The 17,916-nt window shown below is 41.7% G+C and overlaps 1 protein-coding gene across 1 annotated transcript in view; it reads left to right on the top strand.

Annotated features, from left to right (window-relative positions):
- Positions 1–6,931: 6,931 nt before the first annotated feature.
- AKAP13 (A-kinase anchoring protein 13) overlaps positions 6,932–17,916 on the top strand; it is a 343,183-nt gene continuing 332,198 nt past the window's right edge. Inside the window, exon 1 of the mRNA XM_033414830.2 lies at positions 6,932–7,160. The gene's annotated coding sequence lies outside the window, so the exon portion shown is untranslated. The remainder of the gene's footprint in view (positions 7,161–17,916) is intronic.

The raw sequence follows: 17,916 nt of genomic DNA, 5'->3' as shown, positions 1-17,916 counted from the left end.
TTCTTTTACAGTTATATAGAGAGAATCTCTGGACCCTAAAATTAAATCCCCTTGACTCCTGACTGAGAAATATGGCAATAACATTTTTTGAGGGCAGTGTTCCCTTAATCCTAAGGCTTTTGTGATTCCCTTCGTTCTATCAACCCAGCCGCCCCCTAACTCTTCTACCATGGGAAATATAATGACTTTAGAAGCTTAATTTGATCCCATGAGCAGCCTTTAGCAAACCTGTTGCTGGAAGGGTCATTATGGAGAAAAGCAAGGGTTACAGCAATTAAATGAATCGTTCTATCACTAAGTGGTACATCTGGCCTATATTAATTAAAGGCTGGGAAACCGCTCGGGGGCAGGAGACTAGGTGGCTGTCACAACTATTGGAGAGGTCAATATGCACTTTTTGTTGGAAATTCTCTATTACAGTTGTGGCAGGGTCCATGTTTCCCTGAATTTCTCTAAATAGCACTAATTCTGCATGATCAGGTTTACTCCTAGAGTGTCATTTTCTTATTATCTACAAAGGGAGAAGTGGAGGAGGAAGTTAAAGCAGGCAGAGCACTTGCGCTGTGCCAGGCAATGTGCTAAGGGCTATGCACAGGTTGTTTTAATGTATTTATCATTCTGTGGCTGTTGGGTGGGGGTGACCAATTTACAAACAAAGAATTTGAGCATCCAGGATCTAAAGCCAGCCCTGGATGCTTCTAAAGTTCTGGTCTTTCTGTCTAATACAAGAAAAACTTAAATCAGAGAGGTTAAGCACTCTAACACCCTAACAGCAGGGAGGTAAACAAACATAATCTTTCTGGAGGACTATTTGCAATGAATGTACATCAAGGTCCTGAGCTGGTAATAATCATAATGATAAATGCCATTTACTATGCACTGATCTGTAATCCAGCATATAGCTCTAATCTATTTCTTTGCTACTGTTGTGTTTGTGCCTGTAGAATTTCTGATACGTATTACAGGAATATATTCTGAACAAGGAACTTATTGCTTAAACAGCTGTTTACTGAGCACTTACTCTGTAGTTGGGCTGAACACTCACAATCCTAAATGGAGAAGGGGAGGGGAGGAGCTGAGAGAGCCCAAGTGAGGGAAGACCTAGCCAGTGTGCTATTCTAAAGTGGATTTAGCAACTTTCCCTTAGTTTTTGACCTTTGGAAGCTCAGTTGTGTCACTTAGTAGCTATGACTTGGAGCAAGTTATTTAATCTCTCTAAGCCCGAGTTACTCTTACCAAAAAAATGGGTGGAAGACCTAAATAGACATTTCTCCAAAGAAGACATACAGATGGCCAAGAGACACATGAAAAGATGCTCAACATCACTAACTATTAGAGAAATGCAGATCAAAACCACAGTGAGGTATCACTCACACCGGTAAGAATGGCCATCATCAAAAAATCTACAAACAATAGATGCTGGAGAGGGTGTGGAGAAAAGGAAACCCTCTTGCACTGTTGGTGGGAATGTAAAATGATACAGCCACTATGGAGAACAGTATGGAGGTTCCTTAAAAAACTAAAAATAGAACTACCATATGACCCAGCAATCCCACTACTGGGCATATACCCTGAGAAAACCATGATTCAAAAAGAGTCATGTACCACAATGTTCATTGCAGCACTATTTACAATAGCCAGGACATGGAAGCAACCTAAGTGTCCATCGACAGATGAATGGATAAAGAAAATGTGGCACATATATACAATGGAATATTACTCAGCCATAAAAGAAATGAAATTGGGCCATTCGTAGAGACATGGATGGACCTAGAGTCTGTCATACAGAGTAAGTCAGAAAGAAAGAAACAAATATCATATATTAATGCATATATGTGAAATCTAGAAAAATGGTACAGATTAACCTATTTGCAAGGCAGGAATAGAGACACAGTCGTAGAGAACTGACGTATGGACATGGGGTAGGGGTGAGTGGGATGACCTGAGAGATTGGGATTGACATGCATACACTACCGTGTGTGAAACAGATGGCTAGTGGGAACCTGCTGTGTAGTGCAGGGAGCTCAGTTCGGTGCTCTGTGATGACCTAGAGGGTTGGGATGGGGTGGGGGGAGGGAGGTCCAAGAGGGAGGGGATATATATATATATATATATATATATATATATACACATATATATATATATACACACATACGTACAGCTGATTCACTTCATTGTACAGCAGAAACTAACACAACATTGTAAAGCAATTATATCCCAATTAAAAAAAAAAGGTGAATAGCAGCACCAGCCCAGGGATGTGAAAAATAAATGAGACAGTGCAAGTGAATGAGGTATAGTGAAGGCATTATGGCCCAGGCACACGTTAAGGTTTGGAACAAACTCCCACAGGGACGCTCTATCAGAATCAATCAACCTGAAGTGTGCTGTCCAGTATAGTAGTCACAGCCACATGTGATTTTTAAACATTTGAAACAAGGCTAGACTGAATTGATATGTGTTTTAAGTGTAAAACACACACTGGATTCTTTTGAAGACTTAGTATGATAAAACAGAATACCTCATGTATGAATTTTTGTAGGTATCACGTGTTGAATTTACAATGTTTGTCATATGTTTGGTTAAATACAATACCTTTAAAATTAATTTCATCTGTTTCTTTTTACTTTTTAAATGTTGCTGCTAGAAAATTTTAATCACATATGTGGATCACCATATATTTCTATTGGACAACTTTGGGCTTGATATTGAGGAAGAAAGCTTCTCTTTGTCACTGAAGAAGTGAAAACTTAGCTCTGGACTGTAAAACCTCCTCCCTGGAGCCAGGTTTCTCTTAGAGATTCTCCTGTCCCCTACTCTCATCCCCATCCCCCACTTAAATTCAGCTTAAGCACGTGGTGCGTGGGTGATCTTTCAAGATGAAAATCTGTTTTCATCCTGGTTCTATGGGTTAAAATCCTTGGAAGGTTCTTCTTGGCCTTTCAGGATAAAGGCCATACTCCTTAGCAAAGCAGTATAACCTGACTTTGGCTCACTTCTTTCCTTCAGCTTTATCTCTTACCCCTTCTTGCTCCAGTTTTTGTGTGTGCTGTGTTTCTGGACACCTTGGTGTCTTTGGATTGTCTCCTCCTTTTCCTGGGAATGGCCTCTGCTACCTGTGCACACACTCCCAAGCCTCGTGCACTAGCTACACCACCGTTCTTTACCCAGTGGATTGTCCTCCAAGACCTGGCTTAACTGTCACTCCTCCTGGATGCCTCCCCTGAACCTTCACCCTCTAAGTAGAAGTATTCCTCTCTATGCCCCATAACACCCTGCGTCTGCCTGTGGGGGGGTGCACTTACACTTCTGATTTCCTGCTGGCTTGCTTGCCTATTTCCCTCATTTGACAGAGTTCCTTAAAGACAAGAACAATGCTCTTCATCCTGAATCCCAGGACCAAGCCTAAGCCTGGAACACAGTAGACTCTCAACAGCTACTTGCTAACTGAATTGAAAGCAGGTCAGAGAACTGCCCAGGGATCATCTGCTCTCAGGTGGTGTATCAATTAGAGCTCTTGCGGATGCAAGTGACAGAAATCTCCACTCCGACTGTCTTTGTTGTCTTACATGATTGAAAAGTCTATGGGTTGTTCTAGCTTCAGGAATTGCTGCATTCAGCTGTCCAATCAATGTCACCAAGACGTTGTTTTTGTTTTTTTGTTTTTGCGGTACGCGGGCCTCTCACTGCCGCAGCCTCTCCTGTTGTGGAGCCCAGGCTCCGGACGCGCAGGCTCAGCGGCCATAGCTTACGGGCCCAGCCGCTCCGCGGCATGTGGGATCCCCACGGACCGGGGCACGAACCCGCGTCCCCTGCATTGGCAGGCAGACTCTCAACCACTGCGCCACCAGGGAAGCCCAAGACGTTGTTTTTAATTTCTCTACCTTTCTACTGTGCTGGCTCCATGTGAAGAGATTCTGTCCTCATGGCAGAGACAGCTGATAAGCCTATCTTCCAGTTTCCAGTTGAGAAAATGTCAGCTACCCCGATAGTTCAAACAGAGAGTAGAATTTACTCCTATTGCCCCTAATTGGCCAGTCTGGGGTCATGTGCCTAACTCTGAACTAATAATTGTTGACCTGCAGATAGGATGCATTGATTGGCTCAGGGTTGATGGTATGCTAAAGCATGGAACTGAGATTGTGGTGGAGTTGGCTTCACCCCAAGCAAGGGAAAGTTACTTAAGGCAACAGCAGGGTACTATTCGTACTGTGAAAGGAATAAAGAGTCCACTGCTATGAAAGAAGAGCCCCGAGGCAAGTTGGTTCCAGCGCTCCTTCTTTTACCAAAGCAGACATTTTAGGGACCATGGGTCTCAAGAGAAATTCATGTTCTTGCATTTCCTTGCTTTGGTAATTTCCAGGGACTCTGTAAAATGGGGTTCATTCTTGTTAGAGTTATAGGTATTATAACCTATGTAAATCAATTGGAGAACTGTAAGTTGGCTGGAAAGACAGGTTAGAGATAGTTGGGAGATACAAAATCCTACTGCTGCTTGATAAGGCCCTGGTATCTTTCCTGGCTTGAAAACTTACTCAGGAAAAGTGAGAGAATTACTAAACCCCAAATCTCTTTCTGGTGAAATGGGACACACTGAATAGAGACATTTGGTGTCCCTTGGAAGAACAAGTCTTTAGTATCAGGGACTGTCAGTTTGAGGGCACCTCACAGTAGCTCCTTCTGTACAAATTCATTCATGCGAAACTTCTGAGTGCCTACTGTTCCCACTGGGACTCTGTTAGGTGTAGGAGAGAGAGGGGTAAACAAAAAAGACTTCAGGGAACTTACATTACATTATGGGGGAGAGAGCCCATAACCACACGTAAATAAGATACCTTCAGACCGGAATAAATGCTGAGAATAGGTTTGAGTAATATGAATGAGAGGGAGTAGGTGAGAGTGAATTATTTTAGATAGATGTTTTCTCTGACGAGGGACATTAGAGCTGGTGCCTAGATGATGAGAATGTGCCAATCATGTAGATAACTACTTAGGACTTCCCAAGAAGACAGAGGATTTAGCTGTCTGGGGAATGTAGAGTAGACCCTTGCCCCTCAAAGCAGGGTCCCAGACCAGCAGCATCAGAATCACCTGGAGTCTGTTAGAAGTGCAGAATCCCAGATCCCACCCCAGACCTACTGAGTCAGAATCCACATTTAACAAAACGTCCCAGGTGATTTGTAGGCATGGTAAACTTTGAAAAATGCTGGACTCTCGACCTTTTCTGCAGCTCACTGGGAAGGTATAAATCCTGCTGAGGCTGGGAGCAGGGAATGTTGTTGTCAGCAGTCACTTGAAAGACAACATGTATCTTGTCTGCTGCTGCTTTGCTCCAGAAGAAGACCATAGGGTTTTCACGTGTTAGGGTCCAAGAGATTTTCTAGGTTAGCCCTCTTGCTTTACAGGAGACTGAAGTTCTTTGAGAAGGGGTGACCTGCTCAGGGTGGGCTTCTTTGGGACAGAGTCAGGACTAAGATCTAGGAGTCTCTTCTCTCTGGGCCACCTTTCAAATATTGACAGGACAGATTAGAGTGAGTATGGAGGAGGGAATAATAAGGTGATTGGGAAATAATTTCACATGAAGCACTGGAAATGTTTGGCCTTGGTTTTCCATTCTGTGAGGCTGAAATAAGAAAACATATGTGAGAATCAGGTTCACTTACAGGGAAGCAAGTTTCTTCTCAAGGCTAGGAGCACTTCTAAGATTTAGAGCCAAACAACAATGAAAGTGCCTGATGCAGGCAGTAAGTATTCACAGTAGCCCCTCTCAGGTAGTCAGTCACTGGTAGGGAGCTTGGCTGGATCAGGTTTCCCAAAAGATAGTCCTTTGCATCTTCACATTTTGGGAGGCCATATCCTATATAAGTATTTTAAATTGATATAAAATACATGTGTAACCTGTGTAAAGTGCACTAATCTTAATTGTACACTGGATGAATTTTCACATAAGTCTATACCTTTGTTATTTACCATACAGATCAAAATACAGAACTTGCCCAGCACCTGCCCTTCTCCTTCCCAGCCAATAATGCTTCTCCCTCTAGGTAACCACTGTTCTTACTTCGATTACTATCAATTTGCACGTTTTTGAACTTATGTGAAGTGTAAGTACATATATACTTTATATATAACGTAAATTTTTTACTTAATTTTTTTCTTTAAGTAGATTCATTTTTTACAGCTTATCTAAGAAATAACATCAATGAAATAGTCTTTTGATGTGAAAGGCATTTTCCTCCAATACACATTAAAATAAACGCACAACTATCAAAATGAGTTTATTCGTGTATTAACAGACCACATTTTGCTTTTCAAAAGCCACCAGGTGATTCCTGAGGTCCATGCAACTTGCAGATTGTCTGATTTTGCGCTGATCGAGAAGCCGAAAGTTTATGGAACGCCCTGTCACAGTCCTGATGCCACCATAGATCCATCCATCCATCCATCCATCCATCCAACTAAAACACTTGTTGAATACCTAGCAACGACTCTCTCAGGCACTGGACACAGAAAAGACCCCACTTTCTGATTTCAAGTGGAGGGAAACAGAAGAGTAAATCATTTCAGTATGTGTTACGGTAAATGCTACATCTCAGGTAAGCACCCTTACACAGAGGAAGGGAGTCTTCCGGAGTCAGGGAGCAGAGGAGAGGGTGGGTGAGCATTTCAGTCGGCACCTCTACCAGCCACCCGACTTTGATCACTTTGCCGCAGCGATGCAGCTGCGGTCAACCTCAGCCTTCCTTAGCAACCCGAGGGGACCGCCCAGGTGTCTTCCTATTGGTCTCACGGAGCTTGATGGGCAGCTCTGCTGTGCAACCCCGGCTCGCGGCCCCCGGCTCCGCGCTTACTCACAGAAGAGCTCGTAGGCGTTACGGCCCTTCCCGGGTGCCCCGCCCATCCCCGAGTAGCTTGTGGCGCATGCGCGGGCTCGTTGAGGCTGTGTGTAGGGACAGCAGGGAGCCGGAGCCGCTGAGGTGAAGCTCCTAGGCTCCGCCGAGGTCGCCGCGCCCTCTCCTCGCCTCTGCCGCCGCACTTTCAAGCCGTTGCCACCACCACGGCCTTTGCCGCCGGAGGAGCGGCCGCCTATTGTCTTTCTCCGCGGCGAAGGTGCGGAGCTGCTCCGGCTCGGCCCGCGGGGGAGCCCCGGGCGCCTCACGGTGAGAGCGCAACTTAGTTGGCGGAGTTGGGGGAAGTTTTGTGATTTGAGGAGGGGTCGCGGGTGGGGAGCGCGGGGCCCTCCCCCAGCGGCCGGTCCTCCGGCGGGGGCCGGAGCGGGGGTCCGGGGCTGCGGGGGCTGGGCAGGGGCGCGCGGGCGGGGATGAATGGGCGGCGCGGGAGCGCCCCCCGGCTCTGCGGCCCCCGCCTCCCTCCGCGGCCCCCTTCACGCATTGTCTGCCCCGGGGCCGCGGCGCGCCTTGCCGCTCCCGCAGCCCAACTTCGGGGCCGCCTCCACTCCCGGAGTGGGGGGCACGGCCGCCATGCCCCTTCAGGTGCCTGGACCCCCGGCCTTGCCCGGTCGGCTCCTATGGGAGCGGGGGCCGCGGTAGCAGCTGCGGCTGCCCCACGGGTCCCTTCCGTCCGGGAGTCGGCGAACAAGTGCTGCGGCCGCGAGGGAGCGGCTCTCGGGGGCCGGCGCGAGCGGTAAACACGCCGGGCCTTACCCGCCTTAGGGGGGCGCTCTCAGGGCCTGTTCCCGGGGGCGCGGCCGGGGCACCCGCGCGGGTCGGAGACGTGCAGCCCGAGGGGACCCGCTTTGGGACCGTGCCATGGGCTCAGCTCTGTTGAGTTCAGATGCAAACATACTTTGAGACCAAACCAAACTTTTTTTTGGATAAATATGGCTATTGAACCCCTCTCCCTTCCCCCCGTTTTCCCCCCCAAAGTCAACTCGTATGTTAAGATTTTAAAATAAATGTGGGGGAAATCCTCAAGAGTTTTTCTATCAGAAAAAAGGATTGGCTTTTTTTTTTTTTTGAACTAGTTCTTACAGCAAAATGATTCCGTCACATTTAAGTTTCTAGATCTTACTGTGAACTCAGGAGTTAACAATGTAAGTTGGATTGAGCAATATTTTGGTGTTCGTCTTAACTTTTACACTCCTCAGTGAAGTTATTTTGAGAGTTTGTTGCCCCAGGCATATAGAACCAAAGGAAAAAGCAGTGTGCCTTTTTTACTTATTCAACAGCCCCCCCCCCCAGTTTTATTTTCATAAATAACTTTATTTTTTTAAACCGTTGGATTGCCCAGATCAGGATAAATGCTGGCAGTTTTGGAAAGATCATTTTTGCAAGTTTGTAAAGGATCAGCTGTTGTGAGTGATCAGAGTTGTGATCAGAGTTGTGATCAGCTGAGATAAATCATTGTTACAGTCCTGTAGGCTTTCGTGGTCTCTAGGGGATTTGCAGACTGCAAGAAGTACAAGCCTTGTTGTCAAGCTTTGGGTGCATCGGTTCTGCTGAATTCAGTTCATTTGCCTTATGATGTGAGAATGATTCTGTTTAAATCCCCTCGGTGGAACAAGCCTAAATGTCTGTCAGAACAAGCCTAAATGTCTGTGGAACAAAATGACCAGAATGTGTTCCTATCAGTTGTATATCCCTTTGCCATCTGCTAAATTAACAAGAAAAATTTGAGAAATATGGTGTGGGTCAATATGCATTGATTGGTTTCTCATGCTAAGTGAGTAATGTGAAGTGTTGCCCAGGTTTTCCTGGTTAGGTTGGCCTAATTTTGCTTTGAAAAAGCAACTTACTTCACCTGACAAAGCTAAAGAAAAATGTCCTAATGGCATAAGCTTGTATTTTTAAAGTACAACAAGGTCACTTTTAGGAATCATAATCCTTGCTCTTAGGGCTTTCCTTCCTGGTTGTGTGGTTGTGTGTACTGTGTGTACCTGTGTGTGGGGCGGGACGGTGACAGAGGTTGGAAGGCGTTGTCAGGGAGAGACAAAATGTAAACAAACACTACTTAGAACGTGTGACAAGTAGGCCAGTTGCTTTCCCTCTCTGATAGCATGTTATACATACTTTTGTTTTAGGATTTCTCACACTTCATTTTTTTTGCCTCACTAATAGTAACTGCATATGTAGTATAAATGGACTCCTCTTCTAGCCTGTTAACTCCCTGAGGGCTGTGATGGGTCTTAGCTTTGTGCCTCTGTGCCAGGAAGGAGTCTTAACACAGCTCAGGTGCTCAGGATGCGTTTGAATTGGGTGAAGTGCTTGGTACTTCACCCTAGTGTGGTACCCAGAGAACCACTAACTCTGGGGACTTGTTAAACATGGCAGCTCACTTGTAGATCTGTGATGAAACGTAGTGTACTTTATAAGGATTTCTAACCTTTCTTTTTAACCTGTTAATTACTTCTTGAAAAGAATTGAGGTTTAAATAGTGCGCTATGGATTTCAGAAAGTGGTTCTAATCGAGAAAATTTCTCCCTTTTTTGGTGAAATGATTAAGACTTCTGGACTAATCCATTCACTCCTCTGCCTGTTCATACCTCTGTTGTGAAATGGGGAGGTAGCACAGTTTAGAAGAATGTACATTTTTTGGAATTAGGTAAATTTGAGTTCAAATCCCCACCCTTCCATTGACTAGTTGGGTAGCCTTGAGCAGGTCACTTATCCCCTCAGAGCTTCAGTTTCCTACTGTGTAAGGTATAGTAACATACTTTACAGCATTCTTAGCAATAAATGAAACTATGTGCCGTACTTCATAGTGTGCCAACCGTTAAGTAGGTGCCTGTTACCTGGTAGCTGTAATGACAGTAATTTGGATAATTTTTGTATGAGTTAAAGCATTTTTAGAAGTCTGATGCTTCTGAGCACAGTGGTTTAGCTGTCTGTTTCGTAAAGGGGGAATGCTTCTGAGAATTGAGAGTCTTAAATGCAGTTTTTTAAAGGTGCGGGTTGAGCTGAATGTTAATAGAAAACAGCAGTTTTATCTTCTCAGTCTGCTCTTAGTCTTTGAGTGGGCTTTGCACAGTGTCTCTGTAGGATAGAACTCTATGCATTTATAGTGTTTAGGAAATCGTTAGAGATGGGTTGTTTTCAACATTTGTAATAGGATATCTGAGTTATTTAGTTCCAGCTTTTCTTCCTTATTTTACCTTAATTTTGAAAAATAACAGGCATCGATTATGACTACGTTTCTCAAACTTGATTAAGATGGGACTGGACTGTGGGTTAATATAGCAGTAGTACAATTCAGAGACTTGAGCAAATCATTTACTTCCCCTTCAATATAACACTTTTGAAGGTGCCACCATTTGTGGAAGGAAACAGTGATTTAAATCAGTTATACCAGCTTTGTTTAGAATATTCAGAATACCAAGTGGAATAAATACATTCTAGAAATATTAACCTGTCATGGACATTTCTGTATATTGAATCTCATCTTTCCATTTATTTTCTTATAAAATAAGGGCAAAAAGTTAACCATGAAGGATTGTAGTAAACCTTTAAAAATTATATTTGACCAGACTCACGTATTGAGGAAAAAAAGTTGACAAAGCTAGATGAACACACTTGGACTTTTGATAATCCCCTCTTTTAAAGTTAACATTGAAGTGTGCTTGAATAAACTTGGTTATTACTGATGGGGACAGGCATTCATTCAGAAGCAGTGCTCCTGAGTCACTGTCGGGCTGTCTTACCCCACTGTAAGTGGGGGAAGAGGAGGAAGCTGTTCGTGGAAGGAAGTTTGTTTCATTCATATATCTTCACATTTATGGTCTTGTGGTCCACCTCTCGATTGACTGGGACATATAAGTAGAAGATGGGTAGATAACCCATATTTGTCAGTCCTTGCTCAGAGAATGGACCAGTAGACCTGATACTGAGATACTGTGATTGTTACGAATACTTGTGTGGGACAATGGTGTGTTTTCCTTTTTTACCTCTTCAGAGCTGTGTTCAGAGCGTGGGGAAGGTGTGGATATCAGTGTGTGTGATGTGGGTATTGGGATGGGGAGAAGGAGATGGTGTGAGGGATTTACAATTTATGTCACTCTGTAGGCTCTTCTATTAGAAATCAGTCCTTTTGATATTTATTATTATTTATTTTGGCTGTGCCGGGTCTTAGTTGCGGCATGAGGACTCTAGTTGCGGCATGAGGACTCTAGTTGCGGCATGTACGTGGGATCTAGTTCCCCGACCAGGGATCGAACCTGGGCCCCCTGCATTGGGAGTGCAGAGTCTTACCCGCTGGACCAACAGGGAAGTCCCAGAAATCGGTCCTTTTGAATTTTCACTTATGATCCTATCTTAAGCCCATATTTGGCCACAAAAATAGTCTTTACCACTTCAAAAGGCTAGTTATTCCTGAATGGTTAGGAATTAAGTATGTCACACTGTAATGAATTAGTCTTTTAGACAGCCAAAGATGTCAAGCAAGAGAACAGCACCTAGGAGCTATGTAGAGTTTCACAAACCCAAGATAACTCTCCGATGGTGATGTCTACTGAAGGCATATGATACGGGGCCACATGGCTGACTTCACATCCGAACTTTGCCAATTATTGGCAGTGTGTCCTTGAGCAGGCCACTTCATCTGTCTCAGACTTAGTATCCTTACTTATAAAATAAGAACAAATTTGATATTGTCATCCTACCTACTACCACTACTGTCATGAGAAACGCTCGAGATAAAGCACTATAGAGATGCTTTGTCATTTTGTAGTTTTGTTGGTTGGCTACTGGTTTGGATAAAATTCAAATCCTAGTCTATAAAAGGAGAAAACATCCAACTAAGTTTATTGGTTTTTCTTTATAAATATTATACCATTTCTGTTGCCATTCTCCTTACTTGTGAAAATGGATACTTCTTACTTTTGGCTCTTCTCAGATTTGCTTTTATAACATATTTGTCATGGAGTATTTTTCTAAACTCAGTGCTTGCTGTGAGACCCAAGTTACTCTGAAATCACAGGAACTGACATTGGATGCCAGTGCTTGAAGTCAGGTAATGTCAGAATGTTTCAGAAGAGTACAAAAGAAGCTAGTGTAGTTGTCTGATCTTTACTGACTCATTTTCTTAAATTATTTTTTAAAAGCTTAAAAAATCAGGGAGTGTGCCTCTTATGTGCCAGATGTTATACTATGTGTCTTACATACATTTATTTCATTTTTGAAACCAACCTATGAAGCAGGAATCATTAACCCATTTTAAGGGGAGGAAACACCCTCAAAAGTGATTTGACAGGGGTCACATAGTTGTTAAATTTTTGGTGCTAAAATTTGAACTCAGATTATTCTGGCTCCAAAGGGCATGCTTTTCACATCATTGATGCTGTCACCTGAAAAGAGTACATTTTTAAACAAATCAGGTTTACTGAGTTATTGTTTATATGATAAAATGCACCCATTTTAACTATATGGAGTTTGATGAGTTTTGACAAATGTATCCATGCATGTAACTTAACAACACAATCAAGGTATAGAATGTTTCCATCACTCCAGAAAGTTCCCTTTCTGCTTTCCAGACAGTTCTGCCTTCAGCCCTCACCCTGCTGCCTACCTTGCTATAGGCAACCACTACTCTGCTCTCTGTCACTAGAGTTTTGTCTGCAAACTATGGCCCTCAGGCCAATCTGGCCTACTGCCTTTTTTTTTTTTTTGGTTTATAACAAAGTGAATCAGCTGTACATATATATATACCCCATATCTCCTCCCTCTTGCATCTCTCTCCCACTCTCCCTATCCCACCCCTCTAGGTGGTCACAAAGCACCGAGCTGATCTCCCTGTGCTATTCGACTGCTTCCCACTAGCTAGCAATTTTACATTTGGTAGTGTATATGTGTCCATGTCACTCTCTCACTTCGTCCCAGCTTACCATTCCCCCTCCCCGTGTCCTCAAGTCCATTCTCCACGTCTGTGTCTTTATTCCTAGGTTCTTCAGAACCATCTTTTTTTTAGATTCCATAAATATGTGTTAGCATACGGTATTTGTTTTTCTCTTTCTGACTTCACTCTGTATGACAGACTCTAGGTCCACCCACCTCACTACAAATAACTCAATTTCGTTTCTTTTTATGGCTGAGTAATATTCCATTGTATATATGTGCCACATCTTCTTTATCCATTCATCTGTTGATGGACATTTAGGTTGCTTCCATGTCCTGGCTATTGTAAATAGAGCTGCAATGAACATTTGTTTTTTAATAAATAAAGTTTTATTGGGGCATAGCAGTGCTCCTTTGTTTACATATTGTCTGTGACTGCTTTGGTGCTACACTGACAGAACAGTTACGAGACGCCCTGTGGTCCACAAAGCAGAACATATTTACTATCTTACTTTTTAGAGAAAAAGTTTGCTAATCCTTGTTCTACATAACCAAATATAATAACACCTAAAATATGAACAATTCTATAGAAGTATTCAGTGCATATTCAACTTTCCCTATTTGTCCTCCATATATCTTTTTATAGTTGATTAAAATTTATAAAAAAAGGATAATATTCCATTGTGTGTGTATTGGGCACTTGGTTTGTTTCCATTTCTTGGCTCTGGTAAATAGTGCTGCTGTGAACATTGGGGTGCATGTATCTTTTTGAATTGGAGTTTTAAACTTTTTGAATTAGAGTTGATTGCTTTCTTATTATTGCCCCATCTGAGAGTGCAAAGACTTGCCCCTGTATTTTCTCCTAGAATTTTTATAATTCAGAGGGTTTTTTTGGTTTTTTTTTTTTTAGTTTTATTTCTTTTCCAATTTGTATTCCTTTTGTTTGTTTTTCTTCTCTGATTGCCGTGGCTAGGACTTCAAAAACTATGTTGAATAATAGTGCCGAGAGTGGACATCGTTGTCTTGTTCCTGATCTTAGAGGAAATGCCTTCAGTTTTTCACCATGAGAATGATGTTTGCTGTGGGTTTATCGTATATGGCCTTTATTATGTTGAGGTAGGTTCCCTCTGTGCCCACTTTCTGGAGAGTTTTTATCATAAATGGGTGTTGAATTTTGTCAGAAGCTTTTTCTGCATCTATTGAGATGATCATATGGTTTTTATTCTTCAATTTGTTAATATGGTGTATCACATGAATTGATTTGCGTATATTGAAGAATCCTTGCATCCCTGGGATAAATCCCACTTGATCATGGTGTATGATCCTTTTAATGTGTTGTTGGATTCTGTTTGCTAGTATTTTGTTAAGGATTTTTGTATCTATATTCATCAGTGATACTGGTGTGTAATTTTCTTTTTTTGTAGTACCTTTGTCTGGTTTTGGTATCAGGGTGATGGTGGCCTCATAGCATGAGTTTGGGAATGTTCCTTCCTCTGCAATTTTTTGGAAGAGTTTGAGAAGGATGGGTGTTAGCTCTTCTCTAAATGTTTGATAAAATTCACCTGTAAAGCCATCTGGTCCTGGACTTTTGTTTGTTGGAAGATTTTAAATCAGAGGTTCAATTTCAGTGATTGTGATTGGTCTGTTCATACTTTCTGTTTCTTCCCGGTTCAGTCTCGGAAGGTTATACATTTCTAAGAATTTGTCCATTTCTTCCAGGTTGTCCATTTTATTGGCATAGAGTTGCTTGTAGTAGTCTCTTAAGATGCTTTGTATTTCTGTGGTGTCTGTTGTAACTTCTCCTTTTTCATTTCTAATTTTATTGATTTGAGTCCTCTTTTTCTTGATGAGTCTTGCTAATGGTTTATCAATTTTATCTTCGCAAAGAACCAGCTTTTAGTTTTATTGATCTTTGTTTCTATTTCATTTATTTCTGCTCTGATCTTTATGATTTCTTTCCTTCTACGAACTTTGGGTTTTGTTGGTTCTTATTTCTGTAGTTCCTTTAGGTGTAAGGTTAGATTGTTTATTTGAGATTTTTCTTGTTTCTTGAGGTAGGCTTGTACTGCTATAATCTTTCCTCTTAGAACTGCTTTTGCTGCATCCCATAGGTTTTGGATCATTGTGTTTTCATTGTCATTTGTCTCTAGGTATTTTCTGATTTCCTCTTTGATTTTTTTAGTGATCCCTTGGTTATTTAGCACCGTATTGTTTAACCTCCATGTGTTTGTGTTTTTTACATTTTTTCCCCCTGTAATTGATTTCTAATCTCATAGCATTGTGGTCACAAAAAGTGTTTGATATGATTTCAGCTTTCTTAAATTTACTGGTTCGTGACCCAAGATGTGATCTATCCTGGAGAATGTTCTGTGCGCGCTTGAGAAGAAAGTGTAATCTGCTCTTTTTGGATGGAATGTCCTATAAATATAAATTAAATCTATCTGGTCTGTTGTGTCATTTACAGCTTGTGTTTCCTTATTCATTTTCTGTTTGGATGATCTGTCCATTGGTGTAAGTGAGGTGTTAAAAGTCCCCCAATATTGTTGTGTTACTGTCGATTTCCTCTTTTATAGCTGTTAGTAGTTGCCTTACATAATGAGGTGCTCCTATGTTGGGTGCATATATATTTATAATTGCTGTCTCTTCTTCTTGGATTGATCCCTTGATCATTATATAGTGTCCATCCTTGTTTCTTGTAACGCTCTTTATTTTAAGGTCTATTTTATCTGATGTGAGTATTGCTACTCCAGCTTTCTTTTGATTTCCATTCACATGGAATATCTTTCTCCATCCCCTCACTTTCAGTCTGAATGTGTCCCTAGGTCTGAAGTGGGTCTTTTATAGACAGCATAAATATGGGTCTTGTTTTTGTGTCCATTCAGTGATCCTGTGTCTTTTGCTTGGAGCATTTAATCCATTCACGTTTAAGATAGTTATCAATATGTATGTTCCTATTACCATTTTCATAATTGTTATGGGTTTGTTTTTGTAGGTCCTTTTCTTCTCATGTTTTCTTCTTAGAAAAGTTCCTTTAGCATTTGTTGTAAAGCTGGTTTGGTGGTGCTAAATTCTCTTAGCTTTTGCCTGTCTGTAAAGCTTTTGATTTTTTCGTCGAATCTGAATGAGATCCTTGCCAGACAGAGTAATCTTGGTTGTAGGTTCTTCCCTTTCATCACTTTAAATATATCATGCCACTCCCTCTGGCTTGTAGAGTTTCTGCTGAGAAATCAGCTGTTAACCTTATGGGAGTTCCCTTGTATGTTATTTGTCATTTTTCCCTGGTTGCTTTCAGTAATTTTTCTTTGTCTTTAATTTTTGCCAATTTGATTACTATGTGTCTCAGCGTGTTTCTCCTTGTGTTTCTCCTGCCTAGGACTCTCTGCGCTTCCTGGTGTTGGGTGGTTATTTCCTTTCCCATGTTAGGGAAGTTTTCGACTATAATCTCTTCAAATATTTTCTCAGGTCCTTTCTCTCTCTTCTCCTCCTGGGACCCCTATAATGCTAATGTTGATGCGGTTAATGTTGTCCTAGAGGTCTCTTAGGCTGTCTTCATTTCTTTTCATTCTTTTTTCTTTGTTCTGTGGCAGTGAATTCCACAATTCTGTCGTTCTTCTGCCTCAGTTATTCTGCTATTGGTTCTTTCTAGTGTATTTTTTCATTTCAGTTATTTTATTGTTCATCTCTGTTTGTTTGTTCTTTAATTCTTGTAGGTGTTTGTTCCTTAATTCTTCTAGGTCTTTGTTAAACATTTCTTGCATCTTTTCTATCTTTGCCTCCATTCTTTTTCTGAGATCCTGTGTCATCTTCAGTATCATTATTCTGAATTCTTTTTCTGGAAGTTTGTCTATCTCCATTTCATTTATTTGTTTTTCTGGGGTTTTATCTTGTTCCTTCATCTGGTACATAGCTGTCTGCCTTTTCATCTTGTCTTTTGTGAATGTGGTTTTTGTTCCACAGGCTGCAGGATTGTAGTTCTTCTTCTGCTGTCTGCCTTCTGCTATAATTCCGAATTTTACATTTAGGTTTATGAATCACTTTGAGTTATTTTTTCAAGGGATGCAAAGTGTGGATTGAGATTTAGTTTTTTTGCATATGGGTGTTTAGTTGTTCCAGTAGTTTTTTTTGAAAATACATCTTTCTCTATTGAATTACCTTTGTACCTTTGCTGAAAGCCAGTTGATCATATATGTGTGGGTCTGTTTCTGTATTCTGTTCCATTGATCTGTGTCTTTCATTTTTCCATTACCACACTCTTGATTACTGTAGTTTTATACTAAGTCTTGAAATCAGGTAGTATGAGTTCTCTAATTGTGTTATTTTTCAGAATTGTTTTTGAGTATTATAGGTGCTTTGCCTTTCCAAGGACATTTTATTTATTTATTTTAATTTTTAATTAATTAATTAATTTATATCTGTTTATTTTTTGGCCGCATCACGTGGCTTGTGGGATCCTAATTCCCCGACCAGGGGTCAAACCCAGGCTCTCGGCAGTGAAAGCACGGAGTCTTAACCCCTGGACCACCAGGGAATTCCCTCAGGTACATTTTAGAATCAGCTTGTTGATATATATAAAAAATCCTGCTGAGATTTTTGATTGGCATTGCATTGAATCTGTAAATTACTTAGGGGAGAATTGACAGCTTAATGATATTGAGTCATGAACATGTTATATTTATTTACTTAGACCTTTCTTGACGTTTTTATTAGTGTTTTGTAGTTTTTTTTTTTTTTTTTTTTTTTTGCGGTACGCAGGCCTCTCACTGTTGTGGCCTCTCCCTTTGCGGAGCACAGGCTCTGGACGCGCAGGCTCAGCGGCCATGGCTCACAGGCCCAGCTGCTCTGCGGCATGTGGGACCTTCCCGGACGGGGCATGAACCCGTGTCCCCTGCATCAGCAGGCAGACTCTCAACCACTGCGCCACCAGGGAAGCCTGTAGTTTTTAATAAATGGATCTTGCACATATTTTGTAAGATTAGTATGTATTTCATGCTTTCTGGTGCTCTTGTAAATGATGCTTTTAAAATTTCAGTTTCCAGTTGTCCATTGCTAGTATGTAGAAATAGGATTGAATTCTGTATGCCGACCTGGTGTCTTAAAACCTTGCTAAACTCACTTGGGATCTTCTTTATAG

This window comes from Orcinus orca, chromosome 2 (genome assembly GCF_937001465.1).
Source record: "Orcinus orca chromosome 2, mOrcOrc1.1, whole genome shotgun sequence".
Classification (NCBI taxonomy): Eukaryota; Metazoa; Chordata; class Mammalia; order Artiodactyla; family Delphinidae; genus Orcinus; species Orcinus orca.
Note: the sequence above shows the minus strand (reverse complement) of the source record. Positions and strands in the feature narration are given on the sequence as shown.